The sequence below is a fragment of the Onychostoma macrolepis genome, chromosome 19 (genome assembly GCF_012432095.1).
Source record: "Onychostoma macrolepis isolate SWU-2019 chromosome 19, ASM1243209v1, whole genome shotgun sequence".
Taxonomy (NCBI): Eukaryota; Metazoa; Chordata; class Actinopteri; order Cypriniformes; family Cyprinidae; genus Onychostoma; species Onychostoma macrolepis.
The window spans coordinates 12,960,448-12,981,136 of record NC_081173.1 but is presented as its reverse complement, the minus strand read 5'-3'; the positions used below and the strand labels follow the sequence as shown (position 1 = coordinate 12,981,136).

Below are 20,689 nucleotides of genomic sequence, written 5' to 3'. Positions count from 1 at the left end.
TTTAGGAATGATTTGTGGTTCTGTCATAGTGATCATGTCTTTCAGTGCAGGTAGTTCATTTGATATAGCTTATTTTAGCATCTTTAACATATAGGCCACATAAATCCTTAAAAATATATATTGAATTTTTATGCAGTGAGTAAAGATGGACAGTAGGCATTGCATCAGGCCTTAAAGATAGAAACAATATACATGCATAAAAAAGTTTACTATTCAATAGTTTGGGGTTGGTAAGATTCTTTTTTTTTTTTAAAGAAATCAATACTTATATTCAGCAAGGATGCAGTTGACAAAAGGCGACAGTAAAGACATTTATAGTGTTACAAAAGATTTCTATTTCAAATGAATGCTATTCTTTTTTTTTTTTCAAAAACAGTAAAAAATCAGATAGATAGATAGATTAGTAATTAAAACTGGACATATTCATTCATTACAGTCTTATTTGGTTAATGTCAGCATTTGGTTGCCGTAAAGTCTCATTTCATGTTATCCTATCGCATCCTGTTTCTAGAAGTCCCGCTTTCATACGCATCCAAAACGCTGACAATTATCATTTTAAATTCCCCCTTCCCCCCGCCTCATGCTTTACCGTTGCCCAGTAAACTTCTGCATCTCCGGGCAGTTTGGTGTGACAGAATGAAGGAGGAGCTTGACAAGCTGGCCAAAGATGAGAGCGCTCAAATGGGCCGTGCACCATCCAACTCCCAAGCACAACAGAGCGCTTGTGTTCTCCCTTAACCACAGCAAGGAAGAGATTCATGTTAGCATGGAGAACTGGCTCCTGATGCAGCGTGGTTGACCTTTCACATATGCTAGCACTTGCTGAAGAAAGATGGAACATGTTGACTATAAATAAGTTGGTCACTATGCTCATCCAACGATCCCTTTAAAAAGTTTCCGAAAATTTTAAACTCATCCAAATGTAATTTCTGATCTGTTTATTTGAAGACTGATATTGCTTCAATCAGTTTGATGCTATATTCAGTTTCTTCATTGAATTACTTTGCATTTAATGAGACTTACAACTGATTAAACACTCTGTCCTTGTTCTCTCTTTCCTTTCATTAAGATTTATCCATTAAAACCCTTGTTTTTGGTTTTTTTTTTTTTTTGCTGCTTTGCTAATGCAAACCAGAGCGTTTGCTTACTGGCTTGCCAATAAGCGACACTGTCGTACCTGATCCAAGTGTGGCTCACAAGCACTTCCTGCCCCATGGTCAGTATTTTTTTTTATGCTTTATAGAAGTGTAAGGAAAAAACTTTCCCATGTGTTATGAGACTGCGTGATATTCATCTTCAAGTGGTTTGATGCCTGTGCAATAATTTAGCTGGAGTGGCTTTAGTGCTTTGATCAGCATGAGGTTTTAAAAGGTTTGCATAGAAACGTATAGGCTCGCTAGTTTCGCCTCTAGCTGGAGATTTTTGCCTGATTAAGGAGACCGTCCCACCTGCAACCTTTGTTTCCTGCAATTTGTTTGTCTCGTCTCAGAATGTCCCGTGCCTGGCTTGCACCGGTTGTGCAATCAAGATCAGTGTGCTATTTGTCTAAATCTCAAAGGCCCACTTTCTTTCCTTCGTGTAAAAGGTGCACTGTATCGCATTACCCCAGCTAAAGCTGCTGAAAATGTAGAGAGGAAAGGATTTGGGTTTGTCTCTCTCAGAGACACCCCATCCTCATTCACATCCTTTTTCACGTCCCTTTTGGCAGCTCCTGTTTGATCATAATTTGATTCAAGAGATTTTGACTTGATTATAGGCAACATATACCTATAGAGGTTTGTTTCTACAAAAAAAATAAAGGCTATTGTGAAATAGTTTTAAGTAATAAATAAAGTCAAATGTGAGATTCAGCAAGGATGCATTAAATTGATCAAAAGTGACAGTAAAAGCATTCATAATGTTACAAAAGATTTCTATTTCAAATAAATGCTGTTCTTTTATACCTTCTATTCATCAAAGTATCCTGAAAAAATAGTGTATCATGCTTTCCAGAAAAATATTAAGCAGCACAGCTGTTTTCAACATTGATAATAAAATGTTTATCAAGCATTAAAAGCAGCATATTAGAATGACTTCTGAAGGATCATGTGACACTGAAAACTGACAATTCAGCTTTGCAAACACAAATCAATTTTAATTTAATATTTTTCTAAATATGCTAAAATAGAAAACTTTTTTAAAAACTATATATTTTAAATTGTAATAATATTTCCACAATATGTTTCAGAAAAACACACAAAAAAATATGAACAGTGCATATATATATATATATATATATATATATATATATATAAAGGCTGTTAGATACACTTTTTATTATTATATTACTCTGAGATAGAGACAGACTATACATCCCTCATATTTTTTCCATTTCAAGTGTTTGTGTAAAGTGAGAGCCCGCCTGTTCCAAATAATTACAACAAGAGGATTTCTTCTGAACTTCCTGTCTGAGCCACATGTCTGGAAAAGCTGCTAGCTCATGCCTGCTCAGATGAAGGTCATCCTCAGCTTATCCACTCAGCTTGTGATGCCCATTTTCTTCTCTGACAAACACATAAATCTGAATGATTCCATGAAGTGAGTTCAAACACCTTTCTGAATATCATTTGTTCAAGTATAAGAAGAAGTCCTTTTCGTTTTGTGCATTGTGTGTCTCTTCACTTGGTAATTAGATTGGATAACTAATCCTGACATCCAGATGTCATCATCATAACCTTGTTGAATTGATGAGAAATGAAACCAGGGGAGTCTTGAGTTCAAAGCAGCCTGTAATACAAAGCCATGACAAGACAAAGACCGAGTTGTTCCTGTTATCCTGCTCTGAAATACAGATCTTCCAAACCAGGCACTTCCAGACATGTCCTCTCACTTGAATACTGTCCTTTTTGAAGATGACCCAACTCTAAAGACAATGCGTGATTTCCTTTGGTCCAAACATAGTTATCCCTGTCACAGATTTATTTTCCTGGCATAGCTAGAAAGAGTCGAACTATTAAGCTTGTTTGAGTGGAGCCCAAGTCTCTATGAACATGATCCAGCCTTCATAGGCTCATATCGTTGCAAAGACTCCCTATGGGGGTTTCTATCTGACTTCCCAGTCGAAACAATACAAAGTGTGACCCCTGCAGGACTAACGCACCCGCTTTAACCAAATGTAGGTGAATCTGGAGAAAGAAAACCTGCAGTATCTGAGTTGACCCAGTACACATGTGATCGAGTCCAAGTAGCAAACTGCTAATCCGTTTACATTCAGCCGAGACTCAATAAGAGGATATTAAATCTGGAGGGTATTGTGTGGCAGTTCTTAAGCAACCAAACACACTTCCTGCATCCCATCATGCTCTGCAGAACAGAGTGCCACCATATGCTTGAGCAATGCATTTGGCAGCTCATATGAGTGTGTGGGTTTAACAGTAAGTGAATTAGGAATGTTTCTGTTTGCAAATAGCTGCATTGGTCACACCGTCCCACAGAGTCATCGCATAAATCTCTCTATTAGGTATTTATGGAATCCAGATGAGTCTGCAGGGGAATGTTTTCATTTAGCCTCATTATTGGTATTGCAGTGATGTACCAAAGTTGAATAATTCATATTTACATCTACCATTTAGCAGAGGCTTTTGGCCAAAGTGACTTAAGGAAAAGCACAAGCATAAACAATTTATTTTTATGGTAACACTTTACAATACGGTGACACTAATATGCATTAAGTCATGCTTAACAAATGCACAGATAATCATGAGTTAATGTACAACTAAACCGTTTATTAACAATTACTGCATCAGCAACAAATGAACATTCTATATGATTCGTGGATTAAGTAATCAATAAATAGTTATTAGTTAAATGTGTCATAAAGTAGGCTATTAATTCCCTAATGACATATTATATTAACTAATAGTGTAAATTCACATGTTAATTACCACAATGGGTTCAAGCATGCATTTCAACTTTCAGTTGTCTGCTTTAATTAATCATTAGCTAATGATTTGCATGGGTATCATTATGGTGTGACTTTACTTTTTGAGGAACATGACTAACTAACTAATTCAAAATCTATAACCACAATGACATATCACTTAACAATTAGTTAATAGTTATGTGCCTCAACAAGTAAAGTCATAACATAATGATACCTTAGCAAATCGTTAGCTAATGATTCATTAAAGCAGACAACTGGACGTTTAAAGGCATGGCTTCGACCCAATGTGGTAATTAACATATGAATTTACTTCATTAGTTAATAAAATAAGGTTAATTTTAATATTAAAGTTAATTTTAGGTAATTAAAGTTAATATTAGGTAATTAATACATTATGACACATTAAACTGATAACAATTTATTGATTACTTAATCTATGAACCATATCGAATGTTCATTATTTGCTGACGCAGTAATCATTAATAAATGGTTTAGTTCATCATGAGTTATACACTGACTCATGATTATCTGTGCATTAGTTAAGCATTATTTAATGCATATTTGTGCATCTATATTGTAAAGTGTTGCCATTTTTATTTTAATTTACACTTTTTAATATACAATATTGTACAACATAAAAAAAAGTATTGGTATTTCCCCCAGTCTGCTGTATGTTTATAAATTTTATTTAAAATGTTGTTTTATTGTATTTATTATATATTTTTTTTTTTTATCATGCATTAGTTTATTTTATTTTATTTTTTTTATTTTTTTTGCAGCTGTATAATATTATCATCCACAGGTAAGAGGTTTGTAGACATAGAGATGATCTGACAGGGACGAAATGCTCTTCATGAAATCTACTTTCCCTTCCAAAAACTCAATCAGTTTATTCACTGAAAAAGAAGCAAAAATTGGTAACGTGCCTTACTGCTGACTAAATTGTTTTGAATCCCATCAGACAAAACAGTACCTCTGCTGTCCTTCGATTGAAATACTGCTGCATAAAAATGATCATCAACTGGACTGCAAATGTTCTTCTGCAGTATTAATGACCGTCTTGTGTCCTCTTAGGGCCATACTAATGTAGTTCAGTAATCCAAACAAAGCCATGTGTTTCTGAAAAATACTGCAATTTAAGTCACCCTTCCACAAACTGCACACATAACTACAGTCATAACTACAGTCGTTGAGACAAAATTAGGCTCAGGCAAATTTAATTCACATACGCAGGAAGTTGGGAGAGAGTGGTTTGATTTACAAACAAAGTGGATCTCAGTGGATTCCCACCTTTCATTTGGGATTGGGACCCACAGGCCTTCAAGAGGAAAATGCAAAATGAGAAAAAATACAAAGTGTACTTTAACAGCATATCATTTACAGTATTTGTTTATTTAGGGAGAAATCTATTCATGTTGGTTCTTTCTAGGGAGTTTTTCCTTGCTATTGTCTCCTCTTACTAACTACTTCTGTTGCGTGTTTTCATAATAGCTGCTTGGGAACAGTATTTTTTATTTAATTTTTTTATTTAACTGAATTGAAAAAGATAAAAGCTAACATAAAGTAATTTAACTCAATAGAAAGTACATATCCACAGAAAAAGTTTTGATGATTCATATTGGATTTAATACAATGATACTGTATTTAATTTGTGAAAGTATAAATGGGTCTTTATATATAAAAACATATAGCTGCCTTTATATTTTAGGCAGTGGGTTCCTAACGAGATCATCATATTGGGGGATCCTTGGCATTAACAAGTTTGCAAACCCTGTGCTAGTGAACTAAGCAGCTCAATGAGGCTGTTAGAGTACATTTATAGTGAATTATTCATCTTTGGGGGAGATATGGGGGATGAGAGTGATTTTGGCATTTAGCATGGAAATAGATCCTGAACCATGGTGCCCACAGACACTAGTACAATCGTCTCTCGCTTGCCTCTCTCTCACTTTCCCATCACAGACTCTCACACAAATCATTAAAATAGCATTTTAAGCACTAGTTAAGTCATTCCAGCAGAAACCACAGTCTCCTTATTAGGCAGCCTGCGATTCAGCAAACGGCACCCGGCACGAGAAAAAGATTTTGGAAAAGCAAAGAAAGAGTTAGACTGTGTTTGTTTTCTTGTCTGTCCTTTGTGTCTATTTCCTGTCGGTTTTGCGAAGGCGTTGGATGTCGTTGTCTAGATTTAGGGATTTAGTCTGTGTAGGAGGGTGTGAAAAGTTCATACTTTCCCCATTCTTAAAAATGCAGTCTTTATTGCCTTTTTTCCCCTCAGGGAACACTAATATGCTATATCACTAACATAATTTTTTCCCATTTTTGAATCATTTTTCTTGCAGAAACGATAAAACTGCATGGAGGAGTCTTGTCTAGACCAGGCAAGTTTTTCAAGTGGGGTTCATCTGCTTGATTCATGGCCTCAAAGTCTCCTCCAAACCCAGTAACAACACACACTTGTAGAGCCGAACATTCCAGCACTATTATTTTTGCATTATGTTCCTATTGCTTGAAAGACAGAGGCAGTTATCTGCTCCATTAGCTCCACACGCCATACAAATCAGCCTACTATTCCTGAGGTTTCATCACGTTTTGCAGTGTTTATACATTAGCAGGTAACTCATTTTCTATTGATAATACACTTCATCTTTGTCTATCATATCCTTTCTGAAAGGACCACCTTAAGGCCCTGACATACTCATGACGAAATTCTTTTTTGCTGTTTGCTTAAACGTAAAAATTTTGGATGTTGGAAATCTGAACAGCAGAAAACTGTTAGGAAACATCCTGACATCTAAAGCTAGATTGTTTTAAAGCAAGCAGCTTTACAGTATTAAATAAAAATTCTGTCATTAATTACTCACCCTCATGTCATTTCAAACCCTTAAGACCTTCGTTCATCTTCAGAACACAAATTAAGATATTTTTGATGAAATCTGAGAGATTTCTGACCCTGCATAGACAGCAAGGCCTAGGACCAGAAAGGTATAAGGACATCGTTAAAATAGTTCATGTGACATCTTTTATGAAACTATGAGAAAACTTTTTGTGCGCAAAGAAAACAAAAATAGAACGGCAGCTCCTGCATCAGCAGCATCACATGTATGCGTCCGTGGTACTCTCCTGAACGTGCAGCGAAGACTGACAAAGAAGAGAAGAAATTATTGACTAAAGTTGTTGTTTTTGTTTTCTTTGCGCACAAAGTATTCTCGTAGCTTCATAATATTACGGTTGAACCACTGATGTCACATGGACTATTTTAACGATGTCCTTTCTGTGCCTTGAACGTGGTAGTTCCGTTGTTGTCTACGCAGGATCAGAAAGCTCTTGTATTTAATCAAAAATATCTTAATTTGTGTTCCAAAGATGAACAAAAGTCTTACGGGTTTGGAACAACATGAGGGTGAGTAATTAATGACAGAATTTTCATTTTTGGATGAACTATCCCTTTAAACATAAAACAGTGTCAGTGCCACTTTCAATTAGAAATATAACTTCAATTTCTATTATAAAGCAGCTTTTCAGCGTGTTTATGTTTTTAATCATGCCTGACCTTGACGGCCTAAATACAAGAAATGAACTGGAGATGATTTCCACGTCAAAGAAGGCAGATCCCCAGTGTACACCTACCTATTACGTATTCGCCACAGATCAATGGTAGTTCGTAGGCGTTTACCAGCTGGAGCACATTTTTACAGAAAGTTTACTTTGGCAAGCTGTTTTGAACTCCTGAAACAAACAAACTTCATTTTGACCTGATTTTGTTCAAAATAATGTCACGCCAGTCTGTTCTTCAATTTAGCTTGATCTACCGTAACCATACTGTTAACCTTTAATACTTCAGCCAATATAGTCTTTAGGATGTTAAAGGAATACTCATGTCGTTCCAAACTTGTATTACTTTCTTTCTTTGGAGAAAATCAAAAATATCATTTGAAGAATGCCTTAGTGTTTTATTTTCCATACAATGAAAGTCAGTGGAATCTAATGTTGTATTGGATCCTTTTGTCTTTCACTACAGTATATAGACAAAGCTTTATGTCTGTCTGTATTTTTCATTTTTTTTCTAAAGTGGTGCTTTAAAACTTTACACTTGCCACTCTAGCATCCAAAACACAATATATGCAGTCGAAATCAAACGCTTTCCATGAATATCCATTGCTTTGGTTGAAAATGTTATGTGGTATGCTGTTTTGTAGCCATTATCCTCGATTAGCGCACACACGCAGCAGTCTGCTTTACTTTGATATATTATGTCTAAGCATGGAGGCTCCTTAGTCTGCATCTCAAAAGTAGGTTTGTCGAGCTCCAGGGTGTCTATGGATACATGCCCAGTCTGAAAAGATCTACAAAGCCAGACGAGAGGACCAAAGAAGCCTTGTCTTGTCCAGAAAAGGGGCATGAGTCCAACAGGGATTAAAACGGCATTCCTCTGCCACCCCACAGAAGCCACAAAATGGTGGTTGCATGGAGCGAATTGTAATGCCTCGTCCATGACTTGACTATTGGCTTTGCTTAAAAGACCGAACATGGCAGTCACTAAAAAATTGCTTATAACCATTAAGCTCTCAGTGATTGGAGCCATTTCAGTTCATATGATCTTTCATGAGCTTTAGAGCAGGGAATGGTGTTATTTAGTGTGATATTTTTATCTTCAGGCCGCAGATTGTTAAAACAGGAAGAGGAATATTAGACGGCTGTGCTTAGATTTATAATTCATTTGCCTACTGACAACCCTTTTTACCCTTGTGCCATTTGAAAGTAGGATCTTGTGGTCTAAAAGGCTATTTTCTGCCATGATGTTCATTTGAAGCAAATGGTCGATTTGCTATAAAACTGCTAATTTGTCAGATGCTGTTTCATTTCATTAATTCTTCTCCCATCTGCATGTAAAAACAGATTGCACCATATTCAGTGGCAAGGAGTGGTTTTCTCATAGCTTTTTCCTTCTGTGGCTGTGGTCCATTGATTTTAGCCCCCTTTCCCTAAACCTAAGTAAACACATTCTTTTCCAAACCATACTAAAGAGCAGAGCTCTTGGTCAGCAACTCGTGAATGATTAGAGAAAGGGCTGTTTGGGTAATTTGCATGTACTTTATTTTGTGTCACGAAGAGCTCATTTACAGGCTGTGGCGTAATTAATTATCCTTAGACTCAATGGGGCGGCACGTTCTCACCTTCTGTTTTGTTTCATGTATTTGAATCTGTGAGACATACATAGCGCTGTACATAACACTGTATTTTTCTGCTCTCGGGTAGTACATACTTTCATATCATTGCCAAATGTTATTTTGCGCATTCTGTGTGTTTGTAGTGATTTCAGGTTTTTGTCTACAGATGTGGATCTTAAAGGAACAGTTCACTTGTAAATGGAAATGATACCATCATTTACTCTCATTGATTTACTATCACAACCTGCAACTTTTATTTTCTTCTGGATATTTTGAAGACACTGTTGCAGATCTTTCACATAAAGTTTATAGTGACCCCAGCTGTTAAACATAGAAGATTATCAGTGAATAACAAAGCAACAGTGTGGTTTCAGAAGACTTTAATGGTGTTTAGCAGATTTCTAAAAATGGCTAATATACAGAAGAATTTTTACAGGTCTGGATGGTTGTAAGGGTGAATGAATATGGATCATTTCCATTCTGGGTGAATAAATCTGTTACTTTTGTCAGTTCTTTCTCTTTTGTTTCTTTTCATTTTTCTATACTGTACCTACAGTATATGGCCACAGTAATGTTAACCCCTGTTGTAGCTGGTTTAATTGCAATGTGTTAATAGAATACTTTTTTTATTATTTATAAAATATTTGATTAGTATATGTCACATACACTACCATCCAAAAGTGTGAATAAACAGGAGAATAATAAGAAATATTTTTTGAGCATCAAATCAGCATGTTAGAATGATTTCTGAAGGATAATTTGGCACTGAAGACTGGAATAATGATGCTAAAAATTACACACAGCAATAAATTACATTTTGCAATATATATAAAAAATAGAACATGGTTATTTTAAATTGTAACAATATTTTTGATCAAATAAATGCAGCCTTAAAAACACTTTTTAAAATCTTACCAGCCCAAAGCTTTTGCATGATAGTTTAATTGTTAGTATTTTTTATGTATATACATGACATTCTTACATATTGCGTTAATGCTTGCATTAATGTTTTATATGTACAAGTATGAATGATGAATGAGAACACAGTGAATTCAATCTCAAAGAGGCTGTTTGGGAAGGTTACGTGTGGTCTTTTTCACCTCCATGTTTCAGTCCACTTCAAGGGCTTTTCTATAGCTATTGTGCTGCATTGATAAACAATGGGTCGTCTATTTAATGGAGCTCCAGCAGTGCCCACCCAGACTTCTAAAGGAATGTGCCACCGTTCATAACAGATGCCAGAGACCCCAGCGGCGCAGTATTCAATATTACAAACCCAGAATTCAAGTATCCAAATGAATAGTTTGGAAAAGTGATCATCCAGAATAATTGTCCTGAAATGCAGCAGAAACTTATCTAACCGTTTATGGCTCACTAATCAAAGCTACAAAGTAAAGCCCCTGATATGGTGTCGACAATGGACTTTCTCAGCTGTATTCCCCTCTATAGGCACCTGCTGTCAGGGTGAGCATGAGGGTGACCCCAGTGCTGGTCCACAGATAGGGCAAATACACTGAATGAAAAGAGAAAGAGAAAAGAAGGAATGTGTGCAAGGAATTTTAACAGAGTTCCCCTTTTGTTGCATCTCTGAGACTAATGGCCACTCCTTACAAAGCAACCGTCTGAGTAAAGTGTCCAATCAAAAATGAAAAGCAAGAAAGGGAGTGATTGAGAGAAGGTCTGCACCACGGCTCATACCAAGATGCAGGCGTGTAGTTTGGCAGGGACCGAGGATTTCCATTAAATAGCAGGTTTCAGGAACAAGATAATTGTTCTAGCAGAACTGACCCCCTCTCACCTATTCCTCATCCCGTCTTTCTCCTCAACTCTTTCACTCTACTCTCTTTCTCAGCCCATATGTGGTCTGTCTCTCCTCTTCCAAATCAGAGAGCTGCAAGAGAGAGTCCACAGGTCATTTTCACACCTTAATAAACGAATACAACAGACTTTGCAGCATAAAGTGACATTCACTGTTTAAAACGTCCTAAAATGTGTACTATTTATCCTAATATTTATATATTAAACCATTTTCATTATGAGTATGTGGCACAGATTTGCCTCAAAGAAACCTGTTTGGATGAGCATTTACAAGAGTCTGAAACATTTACAATATACATTTACAAAAGTGCTGAAAATGATGTGTTTTAGATGGATGGTCTTTGATATGGGAGATTGGTGTGTCCTCAGTTTGGTATGGTGATACACGAATAAATGACTCTCATGAACTGGTTCTTTTTAAAGAGTCAGTCAAAATGAGTTGAGTGAGTTTGAATCAGACTCAGCTCATCCAGTGAATCATTCAAAGCCATTACCAAGTTCACAAATGACTCAGTGGAGTAAGTTTTCTGATTATGATTATAATTGAACCAGAAATTGTTACTGTGATGTGTAGTTTTTGACTAGAGATTAACTGATATATTTTTAAAACCATACCAGTAATTGCATGTTCATATGTTTGATAACTTATATACAGAAGCAATTTTTAAAATACAATTTCAATTTTAAAATCTTTATATTGCAACAATAAAAAACATGGTTTTATTTTTGTATCAACAGCAGCATTATTTAACAACAGGGAAATAAATTGATGAAAAAATAGTGCTAATATATTATATTCGCAACTTAGTATATTTAAAAGCATTAATACTTTACAAAATATATTGTTGGTCATTGTTTAGCATAATAAGGTCTAATTGGTGTTGAAAAAAGTAGAAAAGACTTCATGTTTATTGTTTGCTTTATGTTGCATTTTAGGAGCCAGTGGCTTCCTAGTCTTTTGTTTAGTCTGGAGTTGCAATTCACTTTGGCCTGAACTAGTTTAAGCAAGATGTTTTGCCAGATTTGCCTCTCTACCTGAACATGCTATTACTTGGTTCCAATTGCAGAGGCCTTTCTTTGGCTTACATTAGAATGGATCTTGTCATCTATGATGAAAACAGGCCATGCCTCGGAAACCATTAAACCAGTGATACACAGTCTTCCCAGGACCTTTTGAAGTGAATAAGGCTGATCATAATCTCATTAATAGTGACTGGCCCGCACATTCTAGGGCAGTCTGCCTCCACCCGGAGTTGCACAACAACCATCATTCATCCCTCCCCTGAGAGGCGCGCTTTGGCTGGAGCTTTTATTTGGGTGGAAACGTGTCTTTGGCATTTTATCTTCTGGCTTATCAATTGCTGCTCTGCAGTGATAGGAGCTCAAATTATTGTTAGGCTCCTCAGACTGCGGGTGAAGGGAGGAAGATGTAAGCACGAGGAAGGAGGCTGTTCAAGGGAATTTAAGAGGAGCTGAACTGTGTAAGACTGAGCGGTTTTTGACATGAGGAGTGAAGGCTTGATTTGTTTTTAATTGGCTGTGCGGTGTCGGCATTGAGTAACGGCGGTGCGTTTATAGCCTCATTATTTTAAAGCTCCTGTCTAGATGAAGTGAAAACCAAATGGAGCTGTTCTGTGTGAGAGGAGGAATCCAGACCACTTTACCGGGTATAAAACAGTGGCTGACACCACAAGTGCTAAGGAAAGGTGTCATTAAGCCATTAGTGTCAGAGAACAGCCAAGCAGAATCTAGTATTTGGAACAGATGTCTTTAAAGCATTTTAGTACTGATCATGGGTCAGTGACAAATAAGAATGCCCCAAATGAAGTAAAAAGTAATAACATATTTTCCATGCGAGTGTGCACATCAGTATTTTCATCAGTAAAATGAATGTTTTTAAAGGTAAAAAAAAGAAAAATGTAATGAATTAGTAATTCTTAAGTATTTTCATAATGTAGGTTTTTAGATTAAAAACCTGATTTATTTTACTTTATTCTAGACAGTTGTGTCACTCTGACATTTTTTACTTTGTTCTTCCTCATAAATACTTGAATTCAAAAAATTAAAAACATGCTCATCACTAATGACATCATAAATAGTCATTCATAAATATTTTCATAAAGAGTTGCACTAGACGACATTTTACAGCCTGATTTTTATTTTTATTTATTTTATTTTAGACAGTTGTACCACCCTGACATTTTTACTTTATACCCCCAAAAATATCTAAATTAATTTAAATTCAAAAATTAAAAGCATGTTTATAATAGATGTGAATTAAAAAAAAAAATTTAAACGTGATTTTTTTTTTAAACAAGAAAAAAACAAGTAACAAATTACATCTTTATCTGATCTTTTTATTATTTATTTTATTTTTATTTTATTTATTTTTTATAAGAACTACCTCCAATTGGTTTACAAATTATTAAACCGTTAAAATTGAAAAATTTCTCATTTATGTGTGTGGTCGACTTTCATACTTATCCTCAGCTATCATCCTGTTTTTAACAGTGTTACTTGGGGAAGTTGTGGCCTAATGGTTAGAGACTCGGACTCGAAATCCAAAGGTTGCGAGTTCGACTCTCAGGTCCGGCAGGGATTGTAGGTGGGGGGAGTGAATGTACAGCACTCTCTCCACCCTCAATACCATGACTGAGGTGCCCTTGATACTGATACTGCTCCAGGTGTGTGTGCACTTTAGATGGGTTAAATGCAAGTATGGGTCACTGTATGGAGAAGGAGAAGAACCTCCTCAGTGCAAGCTAGCTTTGTATAATTAGTCCCATTTCCCAGGTCCCAGGCTTATGTCAACAAGTGCGTCCAGTGGGTGTTGTGATGGTCTGATGACAGGTGTTTTATTCACTGAGGGCTGGTGATATATATATATCTACAGTGGAGGCCAGGCCCAATAATGTGTAAAAAATGAGCTCCTCTTCAGCACTCAAAATGTTATAGGTCACATTCCTCTGACCGTCACAAGCTCGTAAAACTGACAGTTCTCAGAAATGTTTCCAGAGAATACAGTATGGGGGAAAATGCACCACATATGTAATATATATATCATAAAGGAATTTATTTTGCAGTTATTTTGTCAGTGGCATAATGTTTTTTTTATTTTTTTTATTTTATGTTTTTATCTGGATCCATTAATTTATTCAAAAAATACATTAAAAATGCAGTTCATACATACAGCAACTTGAATACACCTCTTCAATAATGAGCATGTTTATAATCTATGAATTAAATTTGTATTAAAATATATAAAGGCCTCATATCAAATCAAAGAGGGAAATTTTGGAAATGCAAGAGGTGGTAGAAATTGTGAGGGGTATTATTTAGCTGCGAGATCAAACGAAATAGCTTTCATGTCGCTGCCCACGGTCAGTAAAACAGGCTTGTTTTTCTCATACAGAGCCTGCACTTTGTCAGCTGTGCTCCACAGTTTCTCTTTTTCTTCCTTATGTTTCTTTGTTTAAAAACAGACATGCTTTTTTGCTCCTAAATGGATGGCAAATGAACTACTTCAACAAGCTTTTTGAGTTGAAACAGTACACATACTGTCCTGTCTTCTGTCTGGTTATCTTTAGTCATAACTGGCTACTGCTGCTCACACAGGACACATTTAAAACAGACCACATGTGCCCCTTTTCCAGGGTGCTGGTGCCCAACCAGGAACAATTCTGTGTGTCTCCACCAAATCCGGCCCAGGAAAAACTGGAGCCACTTCAGAGTTTTTGCATTCCCCATTGAAATCAATGAATATTTATAGAAACGCTTGATGTGTTGATGCAAGACACATTCATTTTACAGCACAGCAGTCATATGATTTATCTCCAACATATGTCCAAAATAATATATAATATTTATAAAATTTGATTTCTATAAATGATTAAATATGCTCTCAATATTCAGACAGTCTTTATTTACCTTATTCATCTAAAATAAATATTACAGTATATGTCATCTCATAAAAATTACATTTTTATTCTGTAAATAAAACAGTTTTTTTGTATGTTTACATGTTATGTTTTAAATGTCAATAACAATAAGCCTCGTAAACAAAAACCCTGTGCTATGTTCGTTTGTTGGCAGGTTATGTAGTAATGTAGTCACTTACAGCATAATTCGTCTCAACAACCATATACCAACAATATTTCGGTATATGTCATGTGAGGTGTCTCCAGTCTGCTCAGTCTTTCTGTACAAAGTACCCTCGTTTTCTAAACCTCAGCAGAAGTAGAACATGGCACAAAGTGCTATTTAAAGCCATTAAGGAGCAGGTTTGTAGGCCAGCACTGTTCGCTCCAGGTTGCTGACATAGGTGAATCATATTACGGGAAGGGTATGAGGGTCTGCCCATGTGATTTACCGTGCAAGGTTGGCTGATTTTGGTCACTCAGATCACTCTTCACATCATTGCCATTATAGCTATTTACACAAACAACGCATAGAGAAACCTGGTAAATATGACCAGGACATTCCACACTATATTAATTCTCTTCTCCACTATAACAGTCTCAACAGCTGTAGTTTGAGGACAAGACCTCTCCTGAATGTCTTTATGAGTTAAAAAGCTGTGTTTGCCCACATTTTTCTGTCACACTGAAGAAAGTAATGAGTTGTCGAGTGCAGTCTACACATCCCAGGTGCATTGCTAGATTTCCAAACTTCTGTTCAAATCAATGTGGATGCATTTACGGTCTTAATTGAGCCAACGGTCAGAGTTTTGCTCCCTGTACTTGTTAGTACGATACGATCTGATTCATTGGAAGCTTTCTCCTCCGGTCAGCAGGCACTTCTTTGTTTCCCCTCAACATTTGGATATTTAGTGCATGAATAATCAGACAGTCATTACGTGTAGCCGGGCCACACAAGACACACAAGCCCTTTTATATGGTCTGGCGTGATTGCAAGAATGCAGTCGAACAGGTGGAAATGAGTTCTTGAAGGTGTAATTGTCTTGGTTTAGTCCATCTATCCATTTTTTGTTTTGTTTTGTTTTGTTTTGTTTTTCAGTGGGGTTTGGGAGAGCCCCAGATCTTTAAACAGCCCATTAGCCGTAAATTTGCTTTAATTCCGGTCTGTTTACGACTGGAACAGATGTGAAAATGATTTCACGTCTGCCTTCCTCGAATTAAATCGCATTTATGAGTTCTGTGGTAATTAGAAACGAGCGTTTCTCACCTTCTCTGGCAGGCTTCGCCTCTCTATGCACTTTAATAACAATGGTCTGGTATTACATCGTAACTCACTTAACGTTCAGGATGTCAGACTTGTGACTTGAATCATATCATGTTGTGACATTCCCGCTCCATATCTCATCCACAATGAATGACACGAATTCCTTGTTATGAGTTACAGCTGAAATGATCCACTGCCAATGTTAAAGTGTCTCCAGGCTTATTTCGTCATTCATTCCCTCATTAGGTGGAGGCAGAAGTGGACCTCGCCATAGAGGAGGGGCAGGAAACGAAGATGTGAAGGTTGTGAGAAAATAGGAGGACAGGATGCAGATGAATATGGGCGGAAGTATCGCGTTAACCCCTCCTGTCCGACTCCAGGCTTGGCTTAGATTTATGCCCCTCCTTCCTCTTTCCCCTCCATCTTTTCTCATATTCACGGTTTAGGCACATCTGGTGCTCAGCACATGACAGTGAAGGGAAAAACCTGCTCCCTCTCTCCTTCCTCCAGCTGTAGAACAGGAACAAGGTCTTATTTTGTATGTACTTACCAATAGAGACTTTGATTGTCAGTAATGAGGCCTCTGCTCATGGTTCAGTGGCAATGTACAACTTCTTGCCTCGTCATGTTTGTTTTTCCTTCTGAAATCTGTAAGGTCTGATTATTCATAAGGGGGTTGTTCATGGCTCACTCATAAGAGAAACCCACACAGAAATGCGCTGCCAATAGTGCTGCTGTTATCTGAAGTAAATATTGTGTTTGTAGTTAAATATGCAGGCTGCCCAATGCTAAATTAAATATCAGTTATGTCTCTGGTAATAGATTTCAGAGACTCTTCATTGAATGTTATTGCTATTCCACTTATCCAGCTTTTTTCTTAAAACATGAGACATTAGGATAAGGGATATAAGGGATAGTTCACCAAAAAATGAAAATTCAGTCATCATTTACTCACCATCCTAGGTTTATATTACTTTCTTCTTTCAGACGAATACAATCAGACTTATATTTAAAATATCCTGGCTCTTCCAAGCTTTATAATGTATGTTGATATTTTGAAGTCCAATAAAGTCCATTCATCCATCAAAAAAAGTACTCCATATGGCTCCGGCCTCCTGAAGTGAAGCAAAGTGTTTTTATATTAAAATATTTAAAACTTTATAAACCGTAATCTCTAGCTTTCGCTAACTGTTGCAAACTATACCTACGTCCTACTCTCTCACGAACGTGAGTACGACAGTTAGTGGTTTTGCTTCAAAATCTTGACCACCATTCACTGCCATTCTAAAGCTTGTAAGAGCCAGGATATTATTTAATATAAATCCAATTGTATTTGTCTGAAAAAAGAAAGTCATATCATATGCACCTAGGATGGCTTGAGAGTGACTAAATCATGAGGTAATTTTCATTTTTGGGTGAACTATCCCTTTAAGGGTCCAACTGACATCTCCACTGCCAGTATTACAAGATTCAAAGTCTAAACAAAGGTCACCAGTTAGCAGATAGAGTGAATGCTCACCTTTTTTCCCTCAGAGAAACAGAGCATCTGAAGCAGCATATATCATGAAAAGCTTGAACACACGTTTGAGGCCTTCTGAATACATTGGACATGTACACACTACAACTACGGTACTTTACCTGCAGAGGACAGTAGGGAGTTGTGCCTTTCTGTTTTACAAGACAAATTAGTTAAGACATCTTTATACTTTTCAGTTGTGCAAGGAGGTCAGAAGATGCTTGCATTTGTACTGTATGCTCTCATCAAAGTGCTGTTTTTGTAATGTATTTCATCTTATTCGGCTAGATTTTGATAGCAAACGCTGTCTGTGAGCATCGCCACCTAGTGGACACACCAGTCTGTAAAACTAAGCAGTTTGGGGTTAGTAAGATTATTTGTATGTTTTTGAAATAATTCTCTTGCTCACCAAGGCTTCATTTATTTCATCAAAACACAGCAAATATTGTGAAATATTATCAAAATTTAAAATAATGTTTTAATATATTTAATATATTTTTAATATATTTTATAATTTAATCCTGTGAGGGTAAACCTGAATTTTCAGCAGCCATTACTCCATTCTTCAGTGTCACATGATCTTTCAGAAATCACTATAATATGCTGATTTGGTCAGTGTCACAAATCAATGTTTTAGTCAGGATAGCTGAAAAGAATAGCCATTTAAAATGGAAGCATTTTGTAACATTATAAATGTCTTTACTGTCACATTTGACTAATGCGTCTGTTTTGAATAAAGCTATTAATCTTTGAAACATCTTACTGAGCCCAAATTTTTGAAAGGATTATTTACTAGAATATTAGAAAAAAACACTGTAGTGTATTGTGTATTGTATTTTTTTCTTTTGCATGTTATTTAGCCAACAACTTGAAAATATGTACTATGACAGTCATATGACATTTATTTACATTTTTACACATTTGAATTTATTTAATTTCATATCAGTCCAGGATACAGACCTCTTTGAATGTGGTGGATCTCTAAATCAAGCCATTCTTATCATCAGTACACATGTAGAGATTCCCACTGTGAAGGTCTAAACACTGTAAACACTACATGATTCCCTGTAGAAAGCACATTTATTACATTTTATGATTCTTTTCCAGAGATGCTGCACATGCTGGCTGGACCACCCTGCCATCATTCAAAGTTATTGTCCTCAATTGTTGCTCCCTCCCTAGTGGACAATTAAAGATTAAGATCCCACCATCTTCCTTTTTCCAGCAAAGATGTTTCCACATTTTACATATCCCTTTGCGACTCTGTTCCGCCTGTCATCGTAACAATATTCAGTAAATAATCAAAATGGCAAAGAGCTTTCAGTGATCCCTGAATGTTTCTCATTCTCTGTCCTCCTCTTCATCTCTCACGCCCCCCTCACTATCCTATGTTTTTCCTCTCACTTGCTTAATCCCCACACTGTGTCTGTCCTTCACTTGAGTATACCATGGTGGTAAGATTTCATTCCTTTTGCTGTTTACACAGAGCTTTTACAGGCCTTTAAGAGTCAGGGTGAGGTGTTGTCTTACACAACGTGCACTTCGGACAATGCAGTGCTTAATCTTCCGAGGGGTGCTGGACTGCGATCGGGGATCTCTTTTGACAGGACTGGTCAAGGGGAATCCCTAGTCCCAACTAAAATGATGTACTGGTGCCAGGATAGGTCAAAATAGCTAAAGCCTGTTGAGGAAATTGCAGAAGTTAGTCGGTGAAGAAGCCTGGCATTGATACGCTAAGTTCTTGTAAGCTAAATGGAAGTCAGAACAACAATTAAAGAGCTGGAACAGTAACGTCTGGTATGGGATACCGGCCTCTCGGGATCTGTATTTGTTCCACTTTCCAGGTCCAACTGGCAGTTGGACTTTTGTGCTGGTAACAAACCCACTGTTTTTTCAATTGCATCTATTTAATCTCAACTGGAGGTCCTGTGAAAGGGTGAGGTTTAAGAGCAGAGAGGGAATGAAAACCTCACCTCCAGGAAATGGAGGAGAGAGTGCAGATTCCAGAAGCTTGGGGAAATGAGATGTTGATCCCAAGTTTCCTCTTACCGCCCCATCCGGACAAAAGTGTCAATGATCGCATTCCCAAAATCGAATCTTGACCACTCACACTCTCTCACACAGATGCACGTGTGAAAACATGTTTAAATCAAGTTTTGGAACATATGGATGGCTAAACACTTCTTCAGGAAACACTAAAAAGCACGCTTCAAACGATAGATGTCCGATGTGGATTCTTTTGATCACTCTTTTGGTCAATAGTGTATATGTGCACAGAGGTGAGAGCAAACTATAATTCATACCAAATGCTCACGCACACAGTCCCACCCCAAACCACAACACCCCCTCACACACACGGTTTGAGAAATGGGGCTCACAGTCTAGTGCAATAATCCTTCATACATTAGTTTCTGTCGGATGGGTGGGGTGGAAGGTGTCAGTCAAGTTACCAATATATAAACCCTTGTGAGCAGAATTAATGTGAACCCGTAGAGCTCTGCTTCTCTTGAAGACTATCTGTCATTTTTTCTGTTGTTCTTATGTTTTGTCTCTCTGTCTATGGTTCAGACTGTCTATCCGTATGTCTGTCTTTGTCAATCATCATTATTTTGTCATTCTCTCATTCTAAAGTTAATTACACATATTATTTTTTTTAATTAGAGATTCTGGACAAAATATATTCATGCTTGAATGTTTCTCTAAGGCCTTTTTCAGTACAGTGTTGTGTGCTGACAAACACTTGAGCAGATCGAAAAATCATTCTATGTGTTCTTGGACTCCAGAAAGCATTGGTTAAGTAGTAAGATGCGTCAACATCCTGCAATATGCGGTTTCCCATATTTTTCTCCCTAGGAATGATGGAAGAGGCTTCAGAACAGTGTATCCCCACCTCAGACCATGGCTTTGGCTGTGGTTTGCGACCTGTGATGCTAATATAGCTGGTCTTTCATCCCTGTGTCAGAGGAGCAGACCTGTCTCACCGTCTGAGATCCTGCTGTCTGCCGCATAACACCACATCTTTTCATCCCCTTGAGGGGGTTTGACAAAGATTTCCTGGCTCTTATTAAATTATAATCCCCA

General features: G+C 36.9%; 1 protein-coding gene across 2 annotated transcripts in view; it reads left to right on the top strand.

Moving 5' to 3' along the window:
- The window catches only part of col8a2 (collagen, type VIII, alpha 2), a 54,317-nt gene that overhangs the window by 9,866 nt on the left and 23,762 nt on the right, over positions 1 to 20,689 (top strand). The window lies entirely within an intron of this gene.